This window comes from Cebus imitator, unplaced genomic scaffold, assembly GCF_001604975.1.
Source record: "Cebus imitator isolate Cc_AM_T3 unplaced genomic scaffold, Cebus_imitator-1.0 Scaffold49, whole genome shotgun sequence".
NCBI classification, from domain to species: Eukaryota; Metazoa; Chordata; class Mammalia; order Primates; family Cebidae; genus Cebus; species Cebus imitator.
In genome coordinates this window covers 2,941,435-2,949,270 of record NW_016107364.1, presented here as the reverse complement: position 1 = coordinate 2,949,270, position 7,836 = coordinate 2,941,435, and the positions used below count along the sequence as shown (strand labels likewise).

General features: G+C 40.2%; 1 long non-coding RNA gene across 1 annotated transcript; it reads right to left on the bottom strand.

The window, feature by feature from the left end:
• Window positions 1–1,530: 1,530 nt before the first annotated feature.
• On the bottom strand, window positions 1,531–5,391 carry LOC108303585. The gene is made up of 3 exons (XR_001824911.2): window positions 5,274–5,391; window positions 2,369–2,461; window positions 1,531–1,639 (listed from the first exon to the last, which is right to left on the bottom strand). It is a non-coding gene; the product is annotated as an uncharacterized LOC108303585 (long non-coding RNA).
• Between the last annotated feature and the right edge of the window lie 2,445 nt (window positions 5,392–7,836).

The window sequence follows — 7,836 nt, the reverse complement described above, 5'->3', positions numbered from 1 at the left end:
TTTAAATGTCTTTTTAAACTGTTAGGGCACCTTAAGTGAACTTGCACTCCAAGCTTATTTTCTGTACTGATATTTAATTTTTCTGGCAGATGAACATAGTTAACTTGTTAATATTCAACTCCTCTCTGTGGTTGAAACAATTTAAACTCCAAAGGGAAAGGAGTCAGTTCAGATTTTGATACAGAAACATTCATCCCCAGATCATACACTCAAAGAGAGTAAGCATGTTTGGATGTGTACCTCCCACACTCACCTCCAGTGAAAGCAGAGACTCATAGTCACCAGCCATCATCCATCAATACAATATGGTTTTTTTCCCCCAAAGAAATAGAGGAACAATGACAGAAAAGGGAATTAGGCTTTGTTGGAAGCTGAAAGCACTCTACCTTAAAACAAGTATACATTAACCGGCTCTTTCTTTCTTCAAATATATGTCCTTAGTATTAACTGTAAGCCAGGTATTCTCCTAGGCGTTTGAGATGCAGTAACGGAGACATGCACACTATTTTCTTTTGAGTTGGAGTTTCGCTCTTGTTACCCAGGCTGGAGTGCAGTGGCGCGATCTCGGCTCACCGCAACCTCCGCCTCCTGGGTTCAGGCAATTCTCCTGCCTCAGCCTCCTGAGTAGCTGGGATTACAGGCATGCACCACCATGCTCAGCTAATTTTTTTTGTATTTTTAGTAGAGACGGGGTTTCACCATTTTGACCAGGATGGTCTCAATCTCTTGACCTCATGATCCACCCGCCTCGGCCTCCCAAAGTGCTGGGATTACAGGCGTGAGCCACCGTGCCCGGCCCACACTATTTTCTTGAGCATAAATTGTACTGATAATCTTTCGGTAGTCCGCCCAACTGGTAAATTTGGCTGCCCATAAATGTCCACACTTTCCTGTTTTCCTGCCAACACATATCATTCAGTGTACCAATACAGTCAGAAAAATTTATGAGATAATATAGTATTTTATGCACACACACACATACACAGAGAGAGAGGAAGACAAGGAAGGAGGAGAGCAAGAGGCTCTGTAGCTGGAGCCACTGCTGGGAGCCGGTGGTCTGATGTAAACAGAGGGCATGGCGCCACCCTCGCCAGCTTCTGGACACGCTCTCTCAAAGTGGGCACACTGCTGGCTGCAGTTTTGCTTTTGTCTTTCTTCCTGCGTGCAACACAGCTGAGAGGTGGAACTGGAGCACCACAGAGTGACTGTTTGGTGACCAGTATGAGGCTGAACAGCACACACTGTGTTGGCTGAGCAGAGAGAGGAAAGAAACAAGCATGGGCCTATCACCTCCTGGCTCGCCATCACGTGTGGAGATTACTACAGGCCTAACTGCAAAATTTTAAATTTACACAATGACCAGCAACTTTATGGAGCATATACTGACAATCACAGTCTACATCTACACAAAAGAAATCCAAGGATTTTACATCAATGACACTTATGTCCCATCTTCAACATAGAGTGCCATTTTTTTCTGGGTCTCTATGTGTTTTATAATAAATGTGTGGAGAAGATTTCCAAATATCTAAAGTGGTTTGAGGTTTGAGACATTTTATTAGCCAGATGTTTCATCTCACTCTGATTCACTATTCGGAGTGAAATATATCTTCAACAATGGAAGTCTGCAGACTTACCCCTGAAGCATAAGAAAAAGGCTTTTACTTTTATACTTTGTAAAGTACATATTTTGCATTCATTAAGGTCCTCTAAATAAGTAAAAATAATAATCACAGATTGGTAGGCTTTAATGATTCTCAACCAAGCAGATTATTCCTATAGTGTAAGCACTGATTATTTTATTAGAGAATTTACTTGTGATACTCATAGTAGGTCCATCCCCAAATATAAGACTCCAAAGGGAATCATCAGAGTTATACTGTGCTGAAATCTGCAAAAAAAGATGGGACATTTGGGCCTAGTGATGTCCAGAAGCAGAAGGTATATAATTTAGCCACATTTATAATAGAGGTAATTTTAATAACTAGAATTAAAATTACACTTTTCAGCACTTACAAAATCTAAAGTATCATTATTTCATATTCACTTTTCTATAAAATCTCCAGCATATTCTAAATAAATATTCAATAAGTAAATATGCTCTATCCAACATATACTATAATTGGGGACATACTTCCTGTGCCTAGAGCACTTAATGCCTTCAGCGTAAGCTGATCATTGACAAAATTAGAACACTGGCCACTCTTCATTAGTCATTCTGCCAAGTCTCTATAAATCACTTCGTTTTTAATATAAGCATACTTTAAAATATATTAGTCAGGGTAAAATAGTGTACGGTGCTGTAACAAATAATCAAACCCTGAAATCTCAGTGGTATAACAAAACAAGACATTTAGCTGTTACTCACGCACAAGGTCGGTGCCTCTTCCAGGTGAAAGCTCAGGGATGCAGACACAATGAGCCATCGTTTCTCCATCGCAGCAGGAAGTTTCCACGGTCACTGTGGCAGGAGAAGAAAGAAGCTAGAGAAGCCATTTACTGTTCAGTCTGAATGGGCTGCAAGTCCCATCCTTTCACAATCTATCAGCCAGAACAAATCCAATGACCCTGCTTAACTATCAAAGACCTACAAAATGCTGTTATTACCCTCCAAAACAAAGAAAGATGATTGGTAATTTCCATCCTATCCACCTTCCAAAACTGGTTTTTCTTTTATTTCTCATTGTGCCAATAGAATCAATGGAATGGGACACAACTCATTCTGTGAAATAGAAGTTACCTTGAATTCAGCTTAGTGGGCACAGCATTGCACTTTGATGAGTGTCAGTTTTCCAACTGAAAGTGAGAGGTTTGGGGTTGAAAATTCCTATTGTTCCTTTCAGAGCTGAAATTCTTTGGATATGGCAAGCAGGAGTTTGGTTTACCGTCCTGCATTAAAGGGCAGTGAGGACCCATTTACTGTTGACAAGAGTCTGACAGGCAGCCTCGTACACTTTAAGTACCTGGAAGATAACATATTTTGGCATGCGTTATGGCAGAAACTTACTTCAATATATATTGCCTTAGAGAAATTTATTCTGTTCAGGACTTCAGATCTTATTTCTGGAAATCGAATCCCTCCTCTTTGCTTTCGGCTAGAGGAAAAGTAGCACTCATCTTTCGGGAGACACTGTGTGGTAGTTTGCTGTCAATAACATCCTATAGAGCACTGGGTCTCGCAACCTACCAGTATAACAGCATGGTAGATGGCGTCTGTGATGCGTGTAATATTGGCCTCTTCTTGGAAAGTGGAAATGGTTTTATAAAGAAAGTGCAGAAAGAAAATATTTAGAAAGAAACTAATGCAGCAGCAACTTACCTGTAATATGCCAAAGAAATAAAACATAGTAAACATGCAAAGTAATTTCTTAATGTCGTGAAGATCTGTAAAGTGCCATGCACTGTGGTAGCTCATATCATTGTCACAGATCTGCTATTTCACCTTGTTGGCATGGGCCACAGCTCCTCCAACTCCCATTTTGTCTCACTACACATATTTTCAGAATCTTGGACCAAGTGTTTTTCAGCTCTATAGAAAACGAACCCAGACTCCTTATCAAATGAAAGTATAATGTGCTAATCCAGCTCCAGCTTGTCCTAAAGATACAAGTAAGTTACATGAGTACATTGTTCATATGCCCATGACCAGAATGCTTGTTACAGTCTGTGAGTAAAGAACTATATAAACAATTTACAGGTGAAGAAAAATTGAGCCTGTCTGCAGAAAATGCAACACAATGTGCTTACAGTACCTGCAAGTAGAAAGTTGAAGTGCTACAGCCCCACTCCAGGCAATGCTCAGTATAGGACACTTCCTGGTGGACAGCACCTGGTGCATACCTGGTCATTTACTTTGCCTTCAAGAAGGCATGGGCAAAGGAACCATCTACAATGGACACTCATGCAGTGGCTAATAGTTTGGTAATGGGTGAAAAGGGAATTGCAAATTACTATCAGAAAATTATTAACAAGAAAGCCTGGGAAAAAAGGATGAGAATAGAACTCTATGAATTGAAAGGAAATCTCAATATATTTGTGCCCTATGCAAATTCTTACCAAGGAGAAATTGAAAGAGGAGCAGCATAATATTCAAAAGGACCAGATGATTTTTTTTTTTGAAATGTAGTCTTATTCTGTCACTGAGGCTGGAGTGCAGTGGCGTGATCTCAGCTCACTGCAACCTCTGCCTCCTTAATTCAAGTGATTCTCATGCCTCAGCCTCCCAGGTAGCTGGGATTATAGATGCCTGCCACCATGCCTGGCTAATTTTTGTATTTTAAGTAGAGATGGAGTTTCACCATGTTGGCCAGGCTGGTCTCAAACTCCTGGCCTCAGGTGATCCACCCCCCTCAGCCTCCCAAAGTGCTGGGATTACAGGTGTGAGCCACCATGCCCAGCCAGATGACATATTCTTTTGACGCCAGTTTTTGTTGTTTCTGTAATAATCCCCATCCTGGCCCAATAGGATTGTTATAAAAGTGGCCATTGTGTGATGGGTAGGGAAATAACATTGATTCAGCAACATGGACTTCACTCACTCAGACAATCTAGTTGCAGCCAATATTGAAACCTAACATCATTAAGACACTACTGAGTCCCAATGAAACAACCTTTCCCATGGGAAGGGATTTGGGGAGGGGTTCAGCCAGTCTCTGGAAGCAGGTTGATTATACTGGACTATTTCCATCATGAAAGGGGCACATCTTTGCTTTCACTAACATAGATACTTTCTCTAAATGTGGATTTTCCTTCTCTTCTATCCATACAGTTCTGCTAAAACTGTCATCCATAAAATTACAGAATGCCTTTATCTTGATATTCCACATTGCATTGCTTCTGACCAAGGAACTAATTTTTCAGCAAATGAAATTTTAAAAATGGGGCCCAGAGCATGAAATTTTCATTGGTCTTATGTCTCCAATCAAGCACCTTGATGTCACTGGCCTGATATATTAGTGGAATGGAATTCTAAAGACTTGGTTACCATGCTAGCTAGTGGAAACATTTTGTGAGCCTGGAACAATGCTGTCCAGGAGGTGGAGCATGCTCTAAGTCAGCAACAGCTGTACAATGCTTCCCCCATAGCCATAGTCTTTGGATCTAGTATTAAGGGGTTGAAACAAAGAGTGGCCCTTCTCTCTATTACTTCTGGTAATCCACTAGCAACATTTTTTCCTGGGGCTCTGCTTGTCAAACAACGTTAGTTTTACTCACTAAAGTTCAGTGTAGGGGGTTGGACCCTAGAACAGCTCACAGACATCCCGCCCACTGACTTTGTTTCTGTGGACTTCACCCAGGCCTGCAGCACTTTCACTCCCCGGGATCTTTCTTCAGTTCTGAGTCCTGAACATGTGTGTGTCCAGCTCTGTGGGGAAAGCTGCCAGCTTCTCCTGCAGCTCATCCACATCACCTGGGTTGGAGATGGTGAGAAACAAATCTAAGTTCCAGTTTGTTCTAATCAGTTTTAATTCATATTAATAGGTGTCAGTGTGTGGGTTTTATTAGGCCTCGCTGTATGTCCCAGCTGCCAGCCTGGCTTACCTGTAACCTGTCACCTGTTACCTGTAACAGCCTTGCAGTCAGATACCATGTCCATTACTTTGCATAGACTTCTTAACCAGTGCACAATCACATAACATCTAATTCCTAAAATAAATTGCTTATTGTATGTCATTCATAGAGTAATAGTTCTCTGATCGAACCCTAATAGAAGTTATAACTGGTATTTATTTTAACCTGCCAAACACTAAGGAAACAGAAGTACTACATTATTTTACTTTTCTAAGTCACATTATTTCTCATCATACGGTCTCACAATCTCAGTTGTGTATGAGCACAAAATCCACTACAAGTCTGGGGAAGTAGAACTATGTGGCTCAGAAATTGGTGGAAAAACTAGTCTTTGGCTCATCATGATCTCTGTACAAGATGCCCCTCATCCAGCCCAGTGTGGGCCATTTCAATGCAGTCTGCCCTGGGTTTCTTCAGGCATGGTTCTGAAGAACTTAAACTCTACTCTTCCATTTTAATGGATCATCTTCGATTATTCCAAAAAATAATGGATGTACCACTGCTCGGAAACAAATTGGAAACAGAGCTTTGTTCTCCTTCACTTCTAGTGTTCCCTTCACAACCAATTATTTCTTCATTTATTTTTAAAAGCAAAGCCCCAGTTTGGGTCACTTATGCCCATAATCTGTTTTAATGTGGAAGTTACATAGCCTCTTTATCCCCGCCAACAAATATATATATATATATACATATATATCTATACAAGCACAATAATCTATACAACACATATATATATTTGAAAAACACAAACATATATATATATATATATTTTTTTTTTTTCAAGACAAAAATCCTCTTAATACTGCCTTTGTAACAAGAAATGTTGTATCAAAGCCAAAGCTGATAATTTAGCAATGGAGGTCTAGAAAGCTGTCTCTCATTATTTAAGATTATTCTATGATTTAGGCAAGTTTAAAACTCAGAATCTTATTCTGCATAAATTGGTAAATAGTTGTCTACACAGATAGGTGTTTTCTTACTCACAGGGATTAGTTCTGTCAGAAGAGGCTCCTTTCTGCTTTCCTCTGTTTGATTTTTTGGGAAGAGGTAAAACTCCATTTTCAGTTTGGTTTTTAAATGGGTATGTATCACTTGCTCCCAATTTTGTTTGAGTTAATGTTAGAAGAAATATTTACCTGTTTTTCCTTGAAAAGTTTTGGAATAGGCCGAGTGCAGTGGCTCACGCCTGCAATCCCATGCTTTGGGAGGCCCAGGCAGGCGGATCACGAGGTCAAGAGATTGAGACCATCCTGGCCAAGGTGAAACCCCGTCTCTACTAAAAATACAAAAATTAGCCAGGCATGTTGGCACGCGCCGGTGGTCCCATCTACTCAGGAGGCTGAGGCGAAAGAATCGCTTGAACCCAGGAGGTGGAGGTTGCAGTGAGCCGAGATTGCACCACTGCACTCCAGCCTGGTGACAGAGCAAGACTCCCACTCAGAAAAAAGAAAAAAAAAATTTTGGAATAAAAACATATAGACATCCATAATTACAATGTACGTAAAGCACAAACTTTCTGCTTTGGGACAATGAAAAAGAATACAGTAAACAATGTAAAGTGGAATAAATTTCTTCCCATAATCAAACATTTCATTAATAATAACAATAAAAAAAAAAAAAACCACTGGCTGGGGGTGGTGGCTCATGCCTGTAATCCCAGCACTTTGGGAGGCTGAGGTGGGTGGATCATGAGGTCAGGAGTTTGAGAGAGGCCTGGCCAACAAAAATTAACAAGGCATGGTGGTGCATGCCTCAAATCCCAGATACTCGGGAGGCTGAGGCAGGAGAATTGCTTGAACTCAAGAGGTGGATGTTGCAGTGAGCCGAGAGCATGCCACTGTACTCCAGCCTGGGCAACAGAGCAAGACTTCAAAACAAAAAAAAAAAAGAAAAAAAAAACTACTATTGAAAATTTCACAGGGGCAACTAGAGGGCAATGAGTACTGCCAAACTGAAGCTTTGCTTTATAAGAAGCTGGAGGAAATATATGCAGGATTCTGTTCCTTTAGTTCCTCTTGAACATATGTGTACATTCTAAATCCTACAGAACATTTTAGTCCTGGGTTGTTGCAATTAATACATATGATTAAAAAGCAGCTATATATAAAATAGACATACTTAAATTGCTGCAATTAAAAGTATAAAGAACAAAGTACTATAACATTTCCAGAAAGGTACAATAATCTGTACAACTACACATGCTGGTAACAACATAGTCAAACAAATAAAGAACTTATAAAGCATATTTTAAAATATTGATTAAGA